A 22,223-nucleotide genomic window follows, 5' to 3' on the forward strand; every position below is an offset into this window, starting at 1 on the left:
ATGCAACATAATTGTGCCTTTAAACTAGGACAAGGTTTAACTCCCTTAATATGTTTATATCTTTTTTTTTTTTTCTCTTGCTACATTTTTCCTGTCCTCCATGACATTGCTAGGACATAAATTGAAGACATGGGGTGGAGGGGCGGTAATCAAAACCAAACAAAATAACCCTCTTGTTATTTAGTAATCCCTCCTTCTGTGGTATTCTAGGAATTCAGATAACTCGTTAACAGCTATCTTTTATTTACAGTGCCTCAAGCAAGAGGAGTACTTTCTTTTTAAATGTTTATGGTAGAAGAACATCAAGTATAGTTGTCAACGGACTTCTTAACATTACTGGTTGTGCCTTGCCTTCAGAGCATGGATTTGATAGCTCCAATATTGTAATCTAAATTTCCTGGTAAGAATTTTATTTCATTACTTGCTTAGGTAAAACAAACTCTTGGTACTTTTTAATGGCTCTGACACCTTATTTCTGATAAGACAAATATGCTTTAATTCCTTCGCTTGTCTTAATTTGGTTTTAGCTTGCGAATAATTCCATGACCTAAACATGCATAATTAATACTAAACACCATGAAAATATCCAATAGTATTTGTTACAGTAGTAGGAGTGGGAGCAGGAGGAGTAATAGCGTCAGTGACTAACATTTGTTTTCCAATTCCGGATTTTGTTCTATCTACTCCATATGTATCATCTAATCCTGAGTAAATGCCCATTTTAAAGATGAAATAACAGAAGTTTTAAAACCTTATGTGTCAGGCCTCTGAGCCCAAGCCAAGCCATGGCATCCCCTGTGACTTGCACGTATACACCCAGATGGCCTGAAGTAACTGAAGAATCACAAAAGAAGTGCAAATGCCCTGCCTTGCCTTAACTGATGACATTTCACCACAAAAGAAGTGAAAATGGCGGGTCCTTGCCTTAAGCGATGACATAATCTTGTGAAATTCCTTTTCCTGGCTCATCCTGGCTCAAAAAACTCCCCCACTGAGCACCTTGTGACCCCCACTCCTGCCTGCCAGAGAACAACCCCCCTTTGACTGTAATTTTCCTTTACCTACCCAAATCCTATAAAACGGCCCCACCCTTATCTCCCTTCACTGACTCTCTTTTCGGACTCAGCCCGCCTGCACCCAGGTGAAATAAACAGCCATGTTGCCCACATAAAGCCTGTTTGGTGGTCTTTTCACACAGACGTGCATGACATTATATAATTTGCCCAATGTCACCTAGCAAGTAAGTGACAAAGTCAGATTGGATGTTAATACTTTTACCCATTAAGATATATAAACTATTTTTTTCTTATTAAGTTTATAATTTAGTTAAGATAATTATTTCCTTTATTGAAAAAAGAACAGTCTCTTGAAAACTGTTTTTGAATATTTTATATTTAGTTGTTTATTCATAGGTCCTGGCCCTCATTAGATCATGACTATGACACAAAAATCATCTTTTTTTTTTTCTTGCGTATGAAAATTTTGTAGTACTACACAAGAGGGGAGTTTAACTCTGCTTTCCTGTCATCCAAAATATCAGCTTCTACTTCTTTTGTCACCTCCTAATGGAGCTGGAACTCAGCAGGGCTTGCTTGATAATGGAGCATTCTACAATGAATGCATCACATGCTGCCTGGCCCCAGAGTGGGCTGCCTTTACGTAGTGCTACTACTGCTGCTTCTACTTCAGAATGCTGTGCTGTTGTTGATTGCTTTGTCAGGTTCATGGAGAAAGACCATATATCATGCATGGGAGTCAGATTTTCCTTGGGAAGTCATTAATTACAGCCAGGAATACTATAAGTATCTGACTTGAGGTGAGGAGGAATATACTCTATCTAAATCCAATGGGAGGCTGAGCTTACACTCTGAGGTATGGAGAGTTCTGGATCTCTGCCAATAATGGAGTGCACCAGCATAACTAGTGAGAAACAAATAGACCAGGAGTGGCAATAGGAGTGAACAGTAATACCAAGATTCAATATTTAATGAGAGGTGGCAATATAACAAATCAATTCTGCTTGAGACTATTTTCCAAAGAGATTACTGAGTGTTCTTTCCATGAAGTGCGGTGTGATGCTTAATTGACCCTCTATGGGTTATCTGATTCAATTAGAGTTTGGGTTTCTATTGAAAAATAGCCCAAAACTCTCACCTTCAATATAAAACACTCTCCACCTTCAGCCAGGTAGTTTCAGGTAATAGATGATAATGGGATAGACAGAAGCAAAGTCTCAAAAAATTCTGGATCAAAGGTTTATGTTCACAACAGAACCTGGTAATACGGGTTCATTTTTGAATGCAGAGTAAGAAGTTGTGATTGAAGTTTATCAACTAGAGGGTCCATAAAAACATATACATTATAAAAGTAGACTTTCATCCAAGAAACAGAAATATATACATCACATCATTTCCTGAACATTAGGAATTCATTTTTGAAAATTCATAGGTTCTGCATGAAAATACTAACTGGGGGCCTATATTAGTTTCATGTGGCTGCTGTAACAAATTACCACAAACCGGGTGACTTAAAACAACAGAAATTTATTCTCCCACAGTTCTGCAGGCCAGAAATCTGAAATCAGTATTGCTGGACCCAAAACAAGGTGTTAGCATCATTGCACTCTCTGGAGGCTCTACAGGATAATCCATTTATTGTCTTTTCCAGTTTCTGGTTGCTATCAGCATTCCTTGGCTTGTGACCATATAATCCAACCTCTGTCTCCCTGTGCAGAGTGTTCTCCTCTCTATGCATGTCTAATTTACTTCTGTCTCACTTGTATAAAGATACATGTAATTGCCTTTAGGGTCCACTCAGATAATTCAGAATAACCTCCTCATCTCTAGACCGTTAACTTAATCATATCTACAAAGACCTTTTTTTCCAAATAGTGAAACATTTAAAAGTTACAGAAATTCAGATTTATTATAGTATCTAGAGAATAGTATTCAGCCTAACACAGAATGTATTTTCTGTTAAGTTGGAAAAATGATAATGGGCTACATGTTAACCCAAGACTCTCAAGCGATACCATGTAACTGAAACATGGTAAAACACTTTCATGTAAGAAATATACTACTATGTAAATATATAAAATACATACTTAAAATGCTACTTCCTGACCATTACCTGATGAATATGGATATTAAAATAGAGTTTTATTGTTTGTGTTTGTGTGCTTATACTCTACTAGGAGAGTACAAACCAGGAATATATTCTGTGGGGCGTGCCTAAAATGAGAATGTTGTTTTCCGAGAATTGCCTATAGATGGGTCATAATGACCCATATGAGAAATGGATCATGGGACAGAAACAGTTTCTCCTTAGAGAAAAAGAATGAACAGATGATCAATGTGACAAGATTGTAGGTTTTACATCCACCAAGATGTATTTGTGAGTCTTTACATCATTAAGAAATAAATAAATAAATAAATAAAGTCCAACATTGGGAGAGTCAATCCTAAAACGGATCTTCCTTTCACTCAACCCAAATAACACTTCTCAATTGTGTGTGTGTGTGTGTGTGTGTGTGTGTGTGTGTGTGTGTGTGTTGTGCTGTGCTTTGATTCGGTTTGTTTTTTACTCTAGGACTCTAACAATTTTAATTTCTGATTCTGGAAGATACATTATCCAAAATACATCTAAAATTTTTCAATTTACTTCGTTTCTACTACTACCACTCTGGTCTAAGCTATCACCTTTTGCGTCAATTGCTCTAATAGTCTTTTAACCAGTCTTCTTTATTCCACTCTTGCTTCTCTACAATTCATTTCCCACACAGTGATCATTTAAACATGTAAGTCAGATTATTTCAGTTTACCAGTTGCAAGCCCTCTAATTTTGGGATCTAATCCAGATTTGTACTGTGATCCTGGCTGATGTGCCTCCAGCTTGCCTCATTTCCTACCACTCCTTCCCACTCTCACTAGCCACATTAGACCTCCTTCTGTTCATCATTAACTGTGCTGAGCTTATCTCCACTTTCAGAGCTTGCTGTGTCCTGAGCTGGAAGGTAATTAATTCCCCCAGAAAATACACCACTGTTGGGAATCATGCCAGTCTCAGCTGATCTTGAGACAGCCCTGTCATGTCGTTCCAATCTAAAGCAGACTTTGAACCCCTGTCACTTGTGAATGCTTTACTCTGCTTTATTTTTTTTCAGGGGATCATCATCCTAAGAATTGATCTTATTTATTCACTTGCTTATAGTTGGTAAGCACCACAAAACAGTTACTGCTCTGTTTATAGGGATGAGAATAGTTTCACTTGCAAATTTGCTTTTAAGAAGAGAATTCTTTATGTCCTGGTTTTAAACACCAACTCATCAGTCTGTTTATACTGCTGGACTAAGGCATTTCTTAAGGACAAAACTTAGGCACAAGGCCACACTGCAAGTAGATATGTGGTTTCTTTAGAATATCAAATCCTAAGGTGTGTCAATATTGAGAGTCTGCTGAAATTGTACCAGGGATTTAACTGGTACATCAAAAATGGGTTTTAGGATGCCCAAATATTTATCTTTTTTTGGAGTCTGTTGTGTGAGATCTAGGATGTCTCAGGAGGATGTTATGACAATCCTCTTGTGTTTACCCAAGTATGCAGTGTAAACAACAAATGAATCATTTTCTGAGTTGCCATGACATTTAAGGAATGTTGAGAAGTGCTGCACAGACACGACTAAATCCTTGCTGTGCCCTTCATAAATACCTATGCCTTTCCTGGTACAGAAGACATGCTCCAGTGCTCTCCTGACCCTTGCCTCGGTCCATTCGTGTTGCTGAAACAGAATATCATGGACCAGATAGCTTATAAACAACAGAAATACATTTCTCACTTTTCTAAGTCTAAGATCAAAGAGCCAGCAGGTCTGGTGTCTGGTGAGGGTTTGTTTCCTGGTTTATTGTTGATGCCTTCTTACTTAGTCCTCACATGAAGTCAGCTTGCAAACAAGCTGAGGGATCTTATCACATTTATGAGGGTTCTGTCTTCATGACCCAAATACTTCCCAAAGGCCCCACCTACCAATATCATCTCCTTAGTGGATAGGATTTTTACATATCAATTTGGAGACAACACACACTTTCAGACCACAGCACTCCTCAAAGTCCTGGACTTTGGGTAAACTAAATAGAAGTTGTCATCATGTTTAACAAAAATTGCAATAATGGTACAGTGTCTGCTACAATTTATATAGTCTTTGAATATTGTTGTTGGCATTAATAGTGAATTTTTATAAATAAAAATATATAAATTTATTGGTTTGAGGTTGATGACACCAAACAGAAGAGTCAGTAAACTCCATTTGATAAAGGAAAACATACAGGACATTTTAAAACAAGCAAAACAAAAATATAAGCAAAAACAAAAACAAAACACAGTTTAAAACAAATTATAAGTGGCATTTATTTTTTCTGTATGTCATGTCAGAAACATATATATTAGTGACACAGATTCTTTTAGGTTGCCCAGGATGTTAAAGGTACCTTATCCTTTTTGTTCTAAGTATCAATTAGGTTGAAACACCATTTCACATCCTAGCTCCCATCAACATGCCTTGGGTTTAGTAAGTAGCTTGAACTTTGTGCCTGATCATATGTGGTCCCTATTTATTGCTTCTCAGCAAACTCTTCATCTCCCTCAAGTCTTTCTACATATGACTGCTTCTGTCTTTCCTCTCATGTCACCCAAATCAGTCCCTCTTCCACCCATCTATTGAGTAAGAGACTTCTACTGAAGATTGAGGAGTAAGGGAAACACAGTTGATGTACAAGAAATAGTGCTGCATCAATGAGCAGCACATAATTTAAATTGGTACATTATACAGCCTTCTTGAATATAAAGGTTAGGTCAGTTCCACAACTGAAAAAATATTCTTTTCACTTCTGGGGCCATCTCTAAATTCACAATATCCCAGACACCTGTATATTTCTTCATAGAAAATTACAAATTATACATTTCTTTACATTTTCTTTAGTATTATTTTTATTACATTTTTTTTCTTTTTCTTTTTTTTTTTTTGGAGATGGAGTTTCACTCTTGTTGCCCAGGCTGGAATGCGATGGCGCGATCTGGGCTCACCGCAACCTCCGCCTCCCGGGTTCAAGTGATTCTCCTGCCTTAGCCTCCCGAGTAGCTGGGATTACAGGCATGCACCACCATGCCTGGCTGATTTTGTACTTTTAGTAAAGACCAGGCTTCTCCATGTTGGTCAGTCTGGTCTCAAACTCCCGACCTCAGGTGATCTGCCCACCTCGGCCTCCCAAAGTTCTGGGATTCAGGCATGAGCCACCATGCCAGGCCTCCTCTTTACATTTTCATTTTCAGCTGGCTTCTCTAGTCTAGGCACTTACATAAAACTGCTTTTTCACAAATTGAAGACCCATCAAGGTAATCGTTCAATCAATTCTTAAAAATTAAACTTTTTCTGCCCTCTAAGATTTGTAATTATTTAATACATTTGATAGCAGATCTTGTAAAAGCTGTAATGCTACATAAGTCTTCATAATATAAAAAAGGTGGTTTTTTTTTTCATATCTGAAATCAGTAGGAAAAAGGATTAGGTCTGAATTTAGTAACCAGGTCCTAGTTAACATTTAAAACCTAGAGGCCCTGTTTATACATTGGAAGAAAACAAGGCCAACAAACAGAGCCCAGTGTGACTGCTCTGGAATAGTTTCTTCTTTCCCATTGAGATGAGACATAGGAAAACTCTATAGCAACTGGAATCAAGAACCAAATTGGGCGGTAAGATAAATACACTTTGGCTCAGCCAACAGTTGAATTGATAAATGTCCACTTCAAGCCAAGCTGTTTTTAAAGAGCATATATTCCTTATAAAACTATCTGGGTGGTGGGAGACAGAGTTTGCAGTGAGTCGAGATCTTGCCACTGCACTCCAGCCTGGGTGACAGAACAAAGCTCTGTCTCAAAAAAAAAAAAAAAAAAAAAAAATAGTGGTACAGAGAGGTGAATCCTAGCCTAAAGGGGGTTGGCCTGGAATACTTAAGAATACAAATATCAAATGAGTAGGGCCTTTAAAAAATATGGGAATTTGTAGGGTGGTTTTCCAAGTGGAGGAAACCACATCCTTAAATGCCTTTCCTTTTCCGTTCTTGAGTTTCTCAGTGGTAGAGATACTCAATCCTCCATGCCTTATATTTCACACGTTAGTCTATTGACCTCAACTGGGAATGTTAGAGAGGTTAGACACAAGTTTAACATTGGGTAAACAACTTATATATCAGTAAATAGACCAATTCTGTGGTTCTCTGACTTTTAAATTTTACTTAGTACATTTCAAAAATAAATATTAATTCACTATAGCTACTAAGTTTTGTAATTTGGGTAAGTGAAAAGTTAAAAACCAAAAAACAAAAAACAAAATGACCTCTACATATAATTATTTCACAAAAGAAAGAGTATTTTAACACCAGAAAGAGTAAAAAAGCTTCTTAGACAAATAATGAAAAAGTCCTTAAAGAAAATAAATGTAGCTTTGTAAAAACTTTTAAATATTATGTTCTAGTTTTCATTTGGCCCAGACCCAAGGCGAATTATTCACAGACTGACTCCAAAGTGCAAGCAAGTGTTTGGGTATATTGGAATAGCTCTTTTTGTTTTTTCTTTCTGTCACCACTTTTCTCACTATAATTACCTGGAAGAAACTTGCATCTTCAAGCACATAGGTTCACATAACTTCTGAGTCTCCTTCTGGTTTTCATTTGTTTATAACTTTAAACCACTACTGACTTTAAAGTGTTCAGCATAAAACCCAATTTGTGCTTTTATTCATTTACAACAGATGGGGTCAGAGTGAAAAGAGGGGCAGCTTATAGCTTCCCTTTTTTGTAGCCCCCTTTATTAAAATCACTTGCATCATTTTTATAAGGTTCACACTTTTCTCTAAGATGTAATGTTTATAAAGGATACTTTATTTAGAAGTGTTTAGTAAGTAGTAAACCTGGACCCTGAAAGTCTCTATAAAAAAGTTATGGCCAAACTGACCTTCATCTAAATCACAATACAGAAACCTAATAATTTTTCAAACATGCAGAAACCTTAAGCAGAACGAAATTCCAGTAACACATGCTACAACTGATGACAATGAATGCAGCCAATTGCTTACCAAGAGCTATTGCTTACCAGGGTGAGAAACAAGATGAAAAAAGACTTATTACTCTTTTTGATTGAAAAGACATTGTCAGTCAGTCTGCCAACGGACTGGTACTTAAAATTCGTTTTAGACTTACAACTACAGGGATATTAGTAACCATTACTGATAACACACACACACACACACACACACACACACACACCCTTTATATGTTTCTAATTCTAATTTTAATTTGAAAGAGATATGCAAGAAGCAGGCCATGAAAGTGAAGGGCAAGACATGATAGGCATAAAACAAATTAATGAGTAATTTTAATAAAGAAAAATGTATTGAAAGAAGGAAATTGCTAGAAAGGGAAGCACACCTCCATCTTCCAGAATATGTCATTTCTTTCTTAGCATGTATGTCACTGGACCATGTAAAATTCCTGTCAACTATCCTCATGCTTTGCAGTTTAGCTTACAATATACAGGATAGACTATGGTAATAAATTGTGTTGGTCTGATAAGGTAATATGTGAGCTGGATTGCTGAGTATGTCTTTATAGTAACAAGTATACAAAAAGTACTTTTAAAAATCACTTACCGGCCGGGCGCGGTGGCTCAAGCCTGTAATCCCAGCACTTTGGGAGGCCGAGAAGGGCGGATCACGAGGTCAGGAGATCGAGACCATCCTGGCTAACAGTGAAACCCCGTCTCTACTAAAAAAATACAAAAAAACGAGCCGGGCGAGGTGGCGGGCGCCTGTAGTCCCAGCTACTCGGGAGGCTGAGGCAGGAGAATGGCGGGAACCCGGGAGGCGGAGCTTGCAGTGAGCTGAGATCCGGCCACTGCACTCCAGCCTGGGCGACAGAGCGAGACTCTGCCTCAAAAAAAAAAAAAAAAAAAAAAAAAAAAAAAAAAAAAAAAAAAAAAAAAAAAAAAAATCACTTACCAATGATGAAGTTCTTTTCACCATTTATATAAAAATGCAAAATGTATTTTCTATTTTATACAGAAAAGGACAAGCAGATATAAAATTCCATGTACATCACCAGTTATGCCCCATGGAAAATATTATTTGCATGACTAAAAATAAGTGTAGCATTAAGTGGCATTTGGTAGAAGATAAACCAACTTCAAGAAAATCACAGTCTTTCAACAAAGAGTGGTTTGAGATATTTTACATATTTAAAATTATAAAATAATAAATAATTAAGACTTCAGTTTTCACTCAATTTGATTGATACTATTTCTCTTAAATGTTCTTTTTGTTTAATACAAAGGATTTATTGTCCGGAGCCATGAGGCCCAGAATTAGCCGACCTCTGTTGCTTGATCTCCGCAAAGCAGAGACAAGACAGCACATTTCCGGGTTCTTTATTACAAAACCTTTCCCGCGCGCACCTAAACGCTTCCCGCGCGCGCCTAAACCCTTCCCGCGCGCGCCTAAACCTTTCCTGCGCGCGCGCTAACTTTTCCCGCGCGCGCGCAAACATTTTTCCCGCCCAGGAAGATATGCAGCCTAGGGCGCAGGCGCGATCCCGCGCCCGGGAAAATTACAAACCCACGGCGCATGCGCAATTGTAATTTGAGTAAGCCTAGCCTCCTGTCACCGCCCTGGCCCAACCTCTTCCTCTGCCAGCCTATATAAGGCATTGCACCGCCACCATTAAACGAGACTTGATCAGGCTATTTGTCTTGTCTCCATTTCTCGTGTTTTCTTGTCTCCTCCATTCCCACTCCCCCTTTCAGGGTCTGTTCAACTGTCCTGCAGGTCGGGACAATTTATATTCTCAGATATAATGAAAGATAAGGGGAATCATTTTAATGATTATAATAATGTTTTACATTTATGTAAAAGAAAAATATCATTGACTCTAGTATAGAAAAAATTGAGAAAAACTGAATCTATGTTTTATTTTTTAAATAAAACAAATTTCTATTATTACTGATAGTAAATATACATTGTAGAAAAAAATGAAGCAACAAAATTAATATTTTCCCAATCTAAAACATAACTAGTATATTGAATTTTGGATCTTTTTATGTGTAAGTATTTATATTTTATTCTTTTTCTGATCTTATCTTACATTCTCTTGTGACCTGTTTTTTTTTTTTCACCAGCATCTATTTTCATTTCTCTATTTCTGTAAAATTATAACTTTTAAATACATAATTTACATTTAAATTATCTTAATGGACTCCAAAATGTTCAAATCCGTGGCTAGTTCCAGACAAAATACTGTTTCTGCTTTTTACTTTTTTATTTTTTATTTTTTTTGAGACAGAGTCTCACTCTATGGACCAGGCTGGAGTGCAGTGGCATGATCTCGGCTCACTGCAAGCTCCTCCTCCCAGGTTCACGTCTTTCTCCTACCTCAGCCTCCTGAGTAGCTGGGACTACAGGCGCTTGCCACCACGCCCAGCTAATTTTTTTGTATTTTCAGTAGAGATGGGGTTTCATTTTGGTAGCCAGGATGGTCTCCATCTCCTGACCTTGTGATCCGCCCACTTCAGCCTCCCAAAGTGCTGGGATTACAGGCATGAGCCACCGCGCCTGGCTTTTTCTGCTTTTAATGTTTCTTAATCTTCTTTCCCTTTATTAGACATTTCTTAAACCTCTTAATTTAGGATGTTTTTCTACTGTCTCTTCTTAAAAATGTTTTATCACTGAGAACTTCTAACATTTATAAAACAGAATAGGATGACTTCCTGTGTACTCATCAGCTAATTTCAACATATGTTAACTCAAGTCAATCCTTTATCCCCATACTTCCTGTCCCTGCATAAAACAAAACTAAATTATTTGCAGTAAATCCTAGTCTTAATATTATCATATCATTTTCCTCTTTTTTTTTTTTTTTGAGATGGAGTTTTGCTCTTGTTGAGTGCAATGGTGCAGTCTTGGCTTACCACAACCTCTGCCTCCCGGGTTCAAGCAATTCTCCTTTCTCAGCCTCCTGAGTAGCTAGGATTACAGGCATGAGCTGCCACACCCAGCTAATTTTGTATTTTTAGTAGAGACGACGTTTCTCCATGTTGGTCAGGCTGGTCTCAAACTCCTGACCTCAGGTGATCTGCCCGCCTCGGCCTCCCAAAGTTCAGGGATTACAGGCGTGAGCCACCACGCCTGGCCTCATATCACTTTATCTGTAAAACTACAGTTATATATCTGTAAGACAGGTGCTCTTTCAGGGAATAGAATGATGGTCACTAGAGGCTGGGACAGGTAGCGCAGGGGTTTGAGGGATGAAGGCATATGGTTAGTGGAAACAAAATGGACTTAGATAGAAGGAATAAGAAATAGTGTTTGGTATCACAGTAGGATAACTACAGTTAAAAATAATGTATGTATATTTCAAAATAACTAAAACAGTAGAATTAGAATGTTCCTAACACAAAGAAATGGCAAATGCTTGAGGTGATCAATACCCGAATTATCTTGATTTGATCTACACCTTGTATGCTAATATCAAATTTTCACATGTATGCCATAAATATGTACAATTATTTATTCATAAAAATGAAAATTAAAAAAATTATAAACAAAAAAGCAAAAAAGTGCTCTTTTAAAAATATAACACAATAACATCAATATACATACTATGTATATGTAAACATGTGGATATGGGTTTTTTAAGTATCTAAAAAGACATGTACATATACACACACATTTCCTGTACATGTGTTTGCATATGTAGTTACATGTGTCAGAATAAAAGTAATAATATAATGAATCACATGTAGTAGACTAAAAAATCTATTGAATACAGTCTATTAATATTTTAAAAATTTTTTTCCTTGTGCTGTATGTGTAGGGGTGTACAGTCAAATTATTGTATTTTAAAGGCATTTGGAATAATTTCACTATGTGTGGTTTTATCATCAAATCAATATATAGTCTAATTTGCTTCACTTTGTTTCAGGTTTTAAGAATTACTATTTTTTCTCCACTTAAAATATTTTTTAGAATTATGCAAAACATTTTCATGGATATAGAATACAAATCTACAAAACACAGTATAGTCGGAGAAGGCCAACTCTTATTTCTTTCCCTCTAAGCCTTGTCTCTCCTTTTCCCATATGTATCTGTATATGTGTGTATATATATATATGTATATATATATATATATATATATATATATATATATATATTTTTTTTTTTTTTTTTGAAACGGAATCTCGCTCCGTCACCCAGACTGGTATGCAGTAGCCGATCTTGCCTCACTGCAACCTCTGCTTCCCGGACTCAAGCAATTCTCCTGCCTCAGCCTCCCGAGTAGCTGGGATTACAGGCGTACGCCAACACACCCAGCTAATTTTTGCATTTTTGGTACAGACGGTGTTTCACCATGTTGACCGGACTTGTTTCGAACTCCTGACCTCAGGTGATCCACCTGTCTCGGCCTCCCAAAGTGCTGGGATTACAGGTGTGAGCCACCATGCCCGGTCGTTATCTCTATATTTTCTAAATTTAAAATTACTTTCCAGCTTTTAACATACCGATATACATATGCATATATTAACCTAGCCAATACATGTTGCCTATATCCTAACATTTTGCTATTTACACATAATATCCTGCTTATGTTGTCTCTTTCTTAGATAAACGATCACATATTATACCCACTTTTCTTGAACTTGCTTTCTATATCTAACTATATATTAGAGAAAACTTCTTAGTAGTTTGTTGAGGTATTCCATTTGTCATTTTAATATTATCAGGATTTCTATTGTGTTACTATACTGTGTTTATTCAACCAACTGCAGTATCATACTTACGTACATTTGTTTTTTTCCCAGTTTTTACAATTCAGATATTGCAGCATAAATGGCATTGTACATGTTGTTCTCTTTTTCATATTTTTGTCAGTATATCTTTGGGATATGTTCTTCAAAGTGGGATTGCTGGGTCACAAGACAAAGGCATAAATGTTGCTAGACTTTATTAAATTTCCCTTCATAGTGGTTTTGAACATTTTGCATTTTTGTCATCAATGTATGAGACTGTTTTGTTCATCCTTACCCACAGAGGACATTGTCAATCTTCTGGATTTTAGCCAATTCAATATGTGAGAAATTGGATCGCAGAGTATTTTAATTTGCAGTTTTCATATTATGAACAAAGCAGAACATTTTTTCATATTTTAAAAGCATTTAAATTTTCATACTTTTTGAGCTATCTGTATATTTTGCCTATTTTCTATAGTGTTAAGGCTTTTCTTTATTTTTAGAAGATATTAATATGTTTCACATACTAACTATTTTTGTGTGCATTACATATTTCCAGTTTCTCATTTGCCATTTACACTGAATTTTTTTGCATTTACAAATTTTTATATGAACAAATTTATCAATATTGTCTACTATTTTGTCTATAAATTGTCATAGTTTGAACAATTTTCTCAACAGTGAAATTAACCTCTGTTTTTACCTAGCACTGGTATACAGTTTTTTCATTTTAGATTTTTAATCCATTTAAAATTTATTCTGGTGTAATAGGTAAGACTGGAATGGCCGGGCGCGGTGGCTCAAGCCTGTAATCCCAGCACTTTGGGAGGCCGAGACGGGCGGATCACGAGGTCAGGAGATCGAGACCATCCTGGCTAACACGGTGAAACCCCGTCTCTACTAAAAAATACAAAAAAAATTAGCCGGGCGAGGTGGCGGGCGCCTGTAGTCCCAGCTACTCGGGAGGCTGAGGCAGGAGAATGGCGTGAACCCGGGAGGCGGAGCTTGCAGTGAGCTGAGGTCCGGCCACTGCACTCCAGCCTGGGTGACAGAGCGAGACTCCGTCTCAAAAAAAAAAAAAGACTGGAACAAAATTTGTTTATTTTTTCTTACATGGCTATTTCATCACAAGATCTTGATTATTAAAAACTAGTATATTTTACTCACTGACTTGAAGTCTCACCTTTGTCTTATACCAAATTTATATTCACAATCTGGGCTATTTCTGGAATATCTATTATAAGGTATCAGTTTTAGTCATATGAACTTGTTGAAATTAATGAAGCAGCTGTCCAGAAGAATGTCCTGCCTCTTGGGTTTGTCTGCTTGATTCCTTTTGAGGTATTTTACTTTATTTTTCATTTTGCTAGAAGTTAAATTTAAAAGCTTTATAAAATCAAACGAAGCATTTTTGACTAGAATAAAAACTGATGAAATTATATCCTTCATAGTACATCATAGCAGAATTTATGCAATATCAGTTTGACCCACCATTAATTGTACTATAATTTGTCACTAAACAAGTTAACACTGATGATCCCTCTGTCATATATTTTTCCTTGAAATTTGTAGAAATAAAATTTAGAATACATCAAAATTTAATTAATTTTAATTAAACTTAATTTATTTATAATTTTAAAATAAAATTTATCAATGATTTAATATAGATTGCTATATTTTATAAAAATAGTAATCAAACTATAAGAAAAACATTGAAAATGTGTTAGGGCAGCTAGAATTATAGTTGCCTAATTTTTAAAAAGTTATCTCTAGTTTTCTGTTTTCCTCTACTTTTATTTTTATAATTCTATTAATACTTAATATCATTACTAAGGTAAGGGTCTAAACTTGCCTTAATAGTGATATCAGTATTAATACTTATTATATCAAATCATATCAAACCATCATATAATCAGTAGACATTTTAATGACAAATGAATGATTTAAACAATTTTTTTTTACTTGACAAATGAATGATTTAAACAATTTTTCTTTTTACTTGTTCCCTTATTCTAGGCAGACAAAGCAAATTGAAAAAAAAAAAAAAACACATTCAACAAAAATATGTGAACAAGTTTTTAAATTGATAATTGTAAACTATGAGTTTCAAAAATATTTTTGTATTCAGTTTTGCTAGAATAACTGAGTATATATAGTACTTGTTTTGATAAATAATTTTTAAACTTTTTTTTCACCTTTTAATGAGAGTATGGATATTTCCCCTCTAATTATTTTATGCATGCATGGGTAAATATGACTTGTTTCTAAAATCATCCAAGATGCAGCCTTAATTGTTTTCCCTTTTTTATTTTCAGAAATGTCAGTAGTTACTAACATTTTCATATTTCAAATAAATAAATAGATGGAAATACAAGGAATTCTAACATAGTTGTATCACTTAATTATCTAAATCCATTTTGTATTGTATGTGGAAACTGTATTGTGATCATTTACCAAACATTACTTTTAATGATTTATTAACCGACAACCGTATTTGACCATCTTTCAATTTTGTTGAAAGCAAATATTGGAAAGCACTTGAATTGTAAAAGCGTTTGTTACCCAATCAGCAAAGTCATGCACATTTTCAATTTTGGGGAAGTCTAAAAATTGACATGACCAAGATCTGTCAAATGTCTTAGTTTTCGTACACATGTTAGAAGTTAAAGGATGCTTCTTAGGCAACAGTAAATTTAATTGTTTTTTGTTTAGTAGTACAAAATAAGTGACAATGAATGATGACAGGGAGTTGGTCAGAAAGCGTGGGAACTGACAGAACATCTTTACAGCAAGTGTCTTCTCAGGCAAATAGATTTTAGCAAATAGTATCTATGAAAGTGAGAGTATGATCTGGAAAGTGACTGCCTAAAAAGTGTCCATGTCAGCTTCTCCCTTGGTAAGTATGTATTCCTGGGTACACATGTCTCTCAGTTTGAAGAACACTGTCGATAGGTTCCCACAAAATCATGTAGAGTGCCTTTCAAAAAGAAAGAAATGTTGATAGAGGAGATGCTGATAAGTTTCAATAAAATAATTCAGGAACCAGCACTTCAAATTTGTTTAGATTATCGTGGGTTTTAAAAAATATATATTCTGGGAGCCTGTGTTGTCTCTTTCCTTAGAAGACTCTAAAAATAGTCAACTGGAATCTGTTTCTCCTTTGCATTAATCAGCTTGCGTTAATCAGCTCAATTAGAACCTCTGCCTATTCGCAAGGACAGAGGGCTTTCTGTATCCTGAGTTCTTGCCTTAGTGTACTGAAAAAATTGGATCACACATGAGCTTGGAGAATGAGTGCAAAGTTCTGTTGAGTGGAAGTAGCTCTCAGTAGCTCTCACTGAGTTGAATGGGGAGGACAGCAGGGAATGGAGTGGGAAGTTGGAATTGAGCAGCCCAGCGGCCAGACTCTCCTTCTGCCTTGACGTCTGCGTCATTCCTCTGTGGATGGCCTTCCAGGATCTGACGATGGGTTCTGTCAGGGTGTTCCTCTAGACATCTAGCCACTTGTGTCTGTGCCCACTAGGATCTCAGGGTTTTTATAGGCATGGGGGCGTGGTAGGCCAGGGTGGTCTTGGAAAAGCAACATTTAGGCATGAAAACAAGAGTGCTTGTCCTCACCTAGGTCGGTGGGCACAGACTCGAGGGTGGAGCTTTGGCCAGGGAACCACCCTTCTCGATGCAGCACTTCTCTGCCCGTTGCAGTATTATGTGATATATACTTATACACAGTTAGACATTATATTTAATATACTATTTAACATACAGTGCCTAAGGAAAGTACATAAACAATTCCACCTATTATTTGGTATGGTTTTTGGCAAGAGGAATTGTAGCCTTCTCTGTAAACAATTACTCTTATTACCAACTTATATTACTTAAAGGGTAATCAGGAAAGCATTGGTAGTGAAATGGCATACATATGTTAAAGTACTTAAAATGTTGTATAGGATGAGATACGGTAAATCGGACAGAGATGACAAAATGAATGGAAAATGGCATGGAGGCTAAGCATGATAATAATGTGTCTTATTCAATTATAGGATTTAATGATATTTTGATTTAAGGTTAGATACAATCCAAATCTCTCAAATTTTAGATTATTAGCAAATGTAAACTATTTTTTATTTTTCCCTCAAAAGCTGAATTAAGTTACTTATAGTGTATTAAATGGGGCCATTTGTACATTCAATAGCTCTATTTAATCAGAAACATTCAAACCGTTTCCTTGAAAAAATATATGGGTGTAAATAATAGTGGAAAATGAGCTTGGCAAGGTATCTTTGGAGCATGCCAAACCCCAGACATCTTAGAAATACTTGAAGATGTTATAATGAGCAAAACATACTACCAGTTCACTGAACCTTGGCGAAATGTGTCAGGAAAGCAGACAAAATACCAAATATGTTATCACGCTTTCACTGAACCAAAGCCACCCTTTTGCATTTGAATTTTACTAAAGACTTATCCCATTTTTAGTTCAGCTCTGAGATGAACTAGTGTGATTAAACCAATGGCAGATTCCAATAAAACTTTTCATCAGTTGCTTTTATTAATCTCTGAAATGGAATTGGGCACGTATGCTTTGAAGACTTTCACAAAAGGACACAACAGCATTTAATGAATTGCCTAAACTATATATTGAGGAATGAATTTCCTACCAGTGGTATATGGAAATTTTTGCATTAGAAAAATGTTAGTAAAAACACACACCATATGCTTCTGTTGCAGGAACTTTCAGAGCCTTATTATGTCTCATAATAGACAGAGAGCAGTACAAATTCTTACTTTTACATTGTACACTGTCTATTCTTCATGTCAAATGTGTACAAAATGAGTTCCTCTTCTACTGATCCAAGACTATTTTCTTCTTCCTTTTATTACCTGAAGTCTACTCCTATGTTATCATTCTTTTAGATGAATTGAAATTGAACACATATTTTATGCACTACATCAAGTGCAGCATTGCTTATTTATATATGAATTATTTTGCTTCTAATAAGAGAACAATCCACAATCCATCCTATATTATATATTATATAAAGTGGGTTAACAAAGAGGAGATTCTAGAATGTATAAAAACTACTTGGTGAATATTCTGTTTTTAGTTTGCTGCTTCCATTTGGATGCCTCTAAACTGAGCTAAGAGAAACTCTTTGATTTCATTCTGAGGAATTACTAAAAGATTTCTGACATTCAGGTGAGAGGGCAGAAGGAACCAAGAGGCATGTAAAGCTAGCAGCATGCAGCTCATTCTGACTTAGAAATATCCAAAGGCCCAGCCACAAGTGGAAAAACCACTGGAATGCCAAGAGTGCAAATGTTTTAAGAAGACAAGAATTCTAATTAGCCTGGATGGGAAACTCAGCATGACGTTCGATAGCTGGTTTGATGTTTAGAGTCATTACACTGAACTGTGTCAGTAGGATTATACAATACTATTGTGATAATACAAATGTTAAATAAACCACCTACCTCAGAAATTTCTAAACAGAACTTTACAGTTTGTGGAGCAAATAAAAAAAATCGTAGTATTTTTCTTTGTTAGATTTCCTAATGAATTTAGCAGTCTTTACACTTAGCAGGAAATCTGGACTGATCATTTGAAGCCTGTTTTCTTTATACGTTTTGGAGTACGGGTTTGCTTTTGGACACCTAATAAATCATGATCTAACATCTAAGAGAGACTTATTGCTATACTGTGAAATCAAGGGAAGAAAAAAAAAAAAAAAACAGTGTAGTTACTTGTACTATCTTGCTGTATTCTTTGACCTACAGGAGAGAAATGATGAACCAAAAAGCAAAATTCTCTAGCAATGATATGTTAGTGCCCCAGTCTTACTATGTGGAGTTAGTAATGGTTTTGTGTTTGAAAATGTTAAGCCTTACCTTGTTTGTAGTTCACCAAGGAATATGACCATATGTGATGCTTTTTCTATTTCAGGCAATGCCCCCACTGCTGGATAGATTGCTGTTGACAGTTTTTGACCAGAGGGAGCCATTAGATTTTGCTGGCTAGCAAACAATTACGGCTTTGATATAGCTACAAGGTAAAGATTAAAAGGAATACCAATGCCCAAAAATATGCTAGGCCTGTGTGGTCTCTAGTCCCTTCTTGTGCAAATGAAAAGTTGTTTAGATGTAAAAACTAACAAAAGAAAACCAAAAATAGCCAAACTTTTTAGGATTCTAACAAAGGTCATCTGAATGGTGAAAAATCCCTTTACGAATAGTAAAGACTTCATACCATTATAAAGAATTCAAAAGTTCCATTTAAAGATAACAAATATCTTTCAATTGATGCTATTAGTAAGGGAGGTTTAAAAATAATTTTCATATTTGGAAATGTGCTGTTTTTATTTCTAGCAGTGTAGTGTTACGGGAGCAGTTATATCTTATGTATTATGGTGCAATAGTGCATTTAAACTGACTAGGCATATGGGTCAATGAATGCTGTCAAACAATAAGATAAAAAGATTGTTCATATTATTTGGGCATTGCTGAGAATAAGCTAAATCCATAGTTCGTTAGTTTGAAAACATTGCTTGGAATAGAAAAAGAGACAGGAACTATGGCAAATTTAGTATTTCGTAGATCCTGATATTATAAGAAAAATCAACTTAAACATTTTTATAGGCAAGCGTATCTTCCTTTGGCAGAAAAGAACCTTACATAGATTCTGAAGGGAATCTTACAGAGAGAAGATAAAAATGCTAACTTTTTTTGTGTGTGGAGTGTTCTGTGCTCTGAGATTTTCAAAAACTGGAAGGAAATAGTAACCTATGAGTTCAATTTTAAGAAAGTAAAAGTTTTTGATGTCCTAAGACAAATGCAACCTTACAATCTTTTACTGTGGTAAAGTGAGAATATTACTCCTTATGAAAAGTCTATGGATTTGATAATTTGTCAAACTACTAATATATAACTTAATTTTTGTTTTGTTTTTAACTGCATGAATATTAGAATCATTTTTCCTCTGGGTATTTTCATCAGTATCTGTAAGTATAAAGTAGAAACTGATGTATTAAACATAACATATTTAGGTTGACTATAGTATGAAAACTGACATGATTTGGATGTGTGTACCCTCAAAATCTCATGTCGAAATGTGACCTCCAGTGTTGGAGGTGGACCTGGTGGAAGGTATTTGGATCATGAAAGTGGACTTCTCATAAATGACTTTGCCATCCTTGTGGTAACAAGTGAGTTATCACTCTATCAGTTCATGCAAGAGCTAGTTGTTTAAGAGTCTGGCACCTCTTACCCTGTTCTCTTGCTCTCTTTCTCCCTCTCTCACCATGTGGCAGGTCTGCTCCCCCTAAACCTTCTACCATGAGGAGAAGTTTCCTGAGGGCTCACCAGAAGCTGAGCAAATGCTGGTGTCATGTTAGTGCAGCCTGTAGAATAATGAGCCGAATCTCTGACATTTATAAATTACCCAGACTCAGGTATTCATTATAACAATGTAACACATATTAACACAATAGTTAAAAGAGCATAGTTTTATCATGTTATGTTGTTTTCAAATATAGGCATCTTGTATAAATGCAAACCTGCCTTACTTAACAAATCCATATACTAAATATTTTCCCTTGCATTGTCTCTTACAAGATTTCTGAAACAACTTCAGTCTATTTTAATGTGTTTGCTATGCTCGTCAGTTAAGACCAATAATCTGGCTATTGGAAATGAAAATATGATTATTGTACAACTGCCATGATGACAACAAAAAATATAGTCTTTTTTGGATTCCATGGATCCAAAATTACTATTAAATAACCTGCATAGGTGAGAGAGATGACTTACTTTACAATAATATGGAACCAAATAAGAATCACTTCCTATTCCATGTCTGAAAAATTGCCTTAATGGACACTCTTCCTCCAAATTTTGGGTTTATGAAAGGTCTGGCTGTCTGGCATGTAGAACTACAAGTAGACAACTGCATTCTCATTTGGCTTATTTTCCAAAGTACACCATTTTTTCCACTTTACTTCTATTTCTATATCCGTTAATGGAGGATAACAATACTTAGCACAAGAGTTGTTACAAGGCTCTTAAATTGCTTTGTGCACTGTCTGACATATGGTAAGTGCTCAAAAACTTAGCTAATTGTATAACTGTAATTGTTTTTACCTACTTTTAGGGTACAGAGTCTTTATCATATCATTAAAAGAGCAAATGAGTGATTTAAAAATCAATGAATCTTCTGTGGACAGCTTATGAAACATATGTTGATTTAAAAATATCTTAAATGACATTTATCTTCTTGGACATCACCTAATTGCAAGTCTTTCTCTTTTCTCTAAAAATAAACACACACACAAAAACAAAAAACAAAGCAAAACAAAAAAACAAAAAAACAAAAAAATTTCAAATCTCGGCTGGGCGCGGTGGCTCACTCCTATAATCCCAGCACTTTGGGAGGCCGAGGCTGGTGGATCATCTGAGGTCAGGAGTTCGAGACCAGCTTTGCCAACATGGTGAAACTCCATCTCTACTAAAAACGCAAAAATTAGTCAGGCATGGTGGTGCATGCCTGTAGTCTTAGCTACTCAGGAGGCTAAGGCAGGAGAATTGCTTGAACCCAGGAGGCAGAGGTTGCAGTGAGCTGAGATCAAGCCCCTGCATATTGCAGCAGGGCTGCAGAGCAAGACTCTGTCTCAAAAAAAAAGAAAAAAATCATTAATATTCTTCAAAAGAATCAATAGAAGCTTACAGTAGCTAATAGCCTATTCAATCTCTAATAGAATATGCACATTTAAAAAATTCTGATAAATGAATTAATATATATTTGAAAGAATCAAAATTAATTGAAACAACATAAAAAACACTCAAATTTTATAAATGAATGATTTTGAAAGAAGTAAACACTTTTATGTTAAAAAATGCTGAAAGAGAAAGTAAGCTATACATTACATTGTACTGCTAGATATATTTTGATCATTTATTGGTTTTGTATCTGTTTGGGGTGTTTACACATATCTCTCTATGTTGGTGACTTGACTTTCTTTATTCTTCTACCCTTTACTTGAATCTTTACCTTTTCAGTTTTCTTTGTCTCTCTACATTTTCCTAAGTGAGAAGGCTTATTGTCACCCTTCAAAACCCTCCTCTCCACTTTCTCTATGCAGTCTGACACAAAGATATGGCAGTGCTGGGAAGGAAAGAGCATTGCCACTTTAAATGATATGGAAGGTGGGAAGAGAAGTGCTGGATAGAGAAAGGCGGGTCCTTGGCTAGGGTTCCACCCCCACGGACTTCAGTGAGGACAGGTATTTCCTGCCCAAATGTTGCATTTTCCAAGACCCTGCCACTCCCTCATCCTGGGTATATAAAAACCCGAGACCCTAGCATGCACAGAGGTGGCCAGATGTTGAGAGAAGCACATCAGTGGAAGA

At 35.9% G+C, this 22,223-nt stretch overlaps 1 long non-coding RNA gene across 1 annotated transcript in view; it reads left to right on the top strand.

Annotated features, from left to right (window-relative positions):
• Positions 1-269: 269 nt before the first annotated feature.
• The window catches only part of LOC104675368, a 59,684-nt gene continuing 37,730 nt past the window's right edge, over positions 270-22,223 (top strand). The window contains exons 1-2 of the long non-coding RNA XR_749768.1: positions 270-400; positions 18,767-18,872. This is a non-coding gene — a long non-coding RNA (uncharacterized LOC104675368). The remainder of the gene's footprint in view (positions 401-18,766; positions 18,873-22,223) is intronic.

The sequence above is a fragment of the Rhinopithecus roxellana genome, chromosome 6 (genome assembly GCF_007565055.1).
Source record: "Rhinopithecus roxellana isolate Shanxi Qingling chromosome 6, ASM756505v1, whole genome shotgun sequence".
Taxonomy (NCBI): Eukaryota; Metazoa; Chordata; class Mammalia; order Primates; family Cercopithecidae; genus Rhinopithecus; species Rhinopithecus roxellana.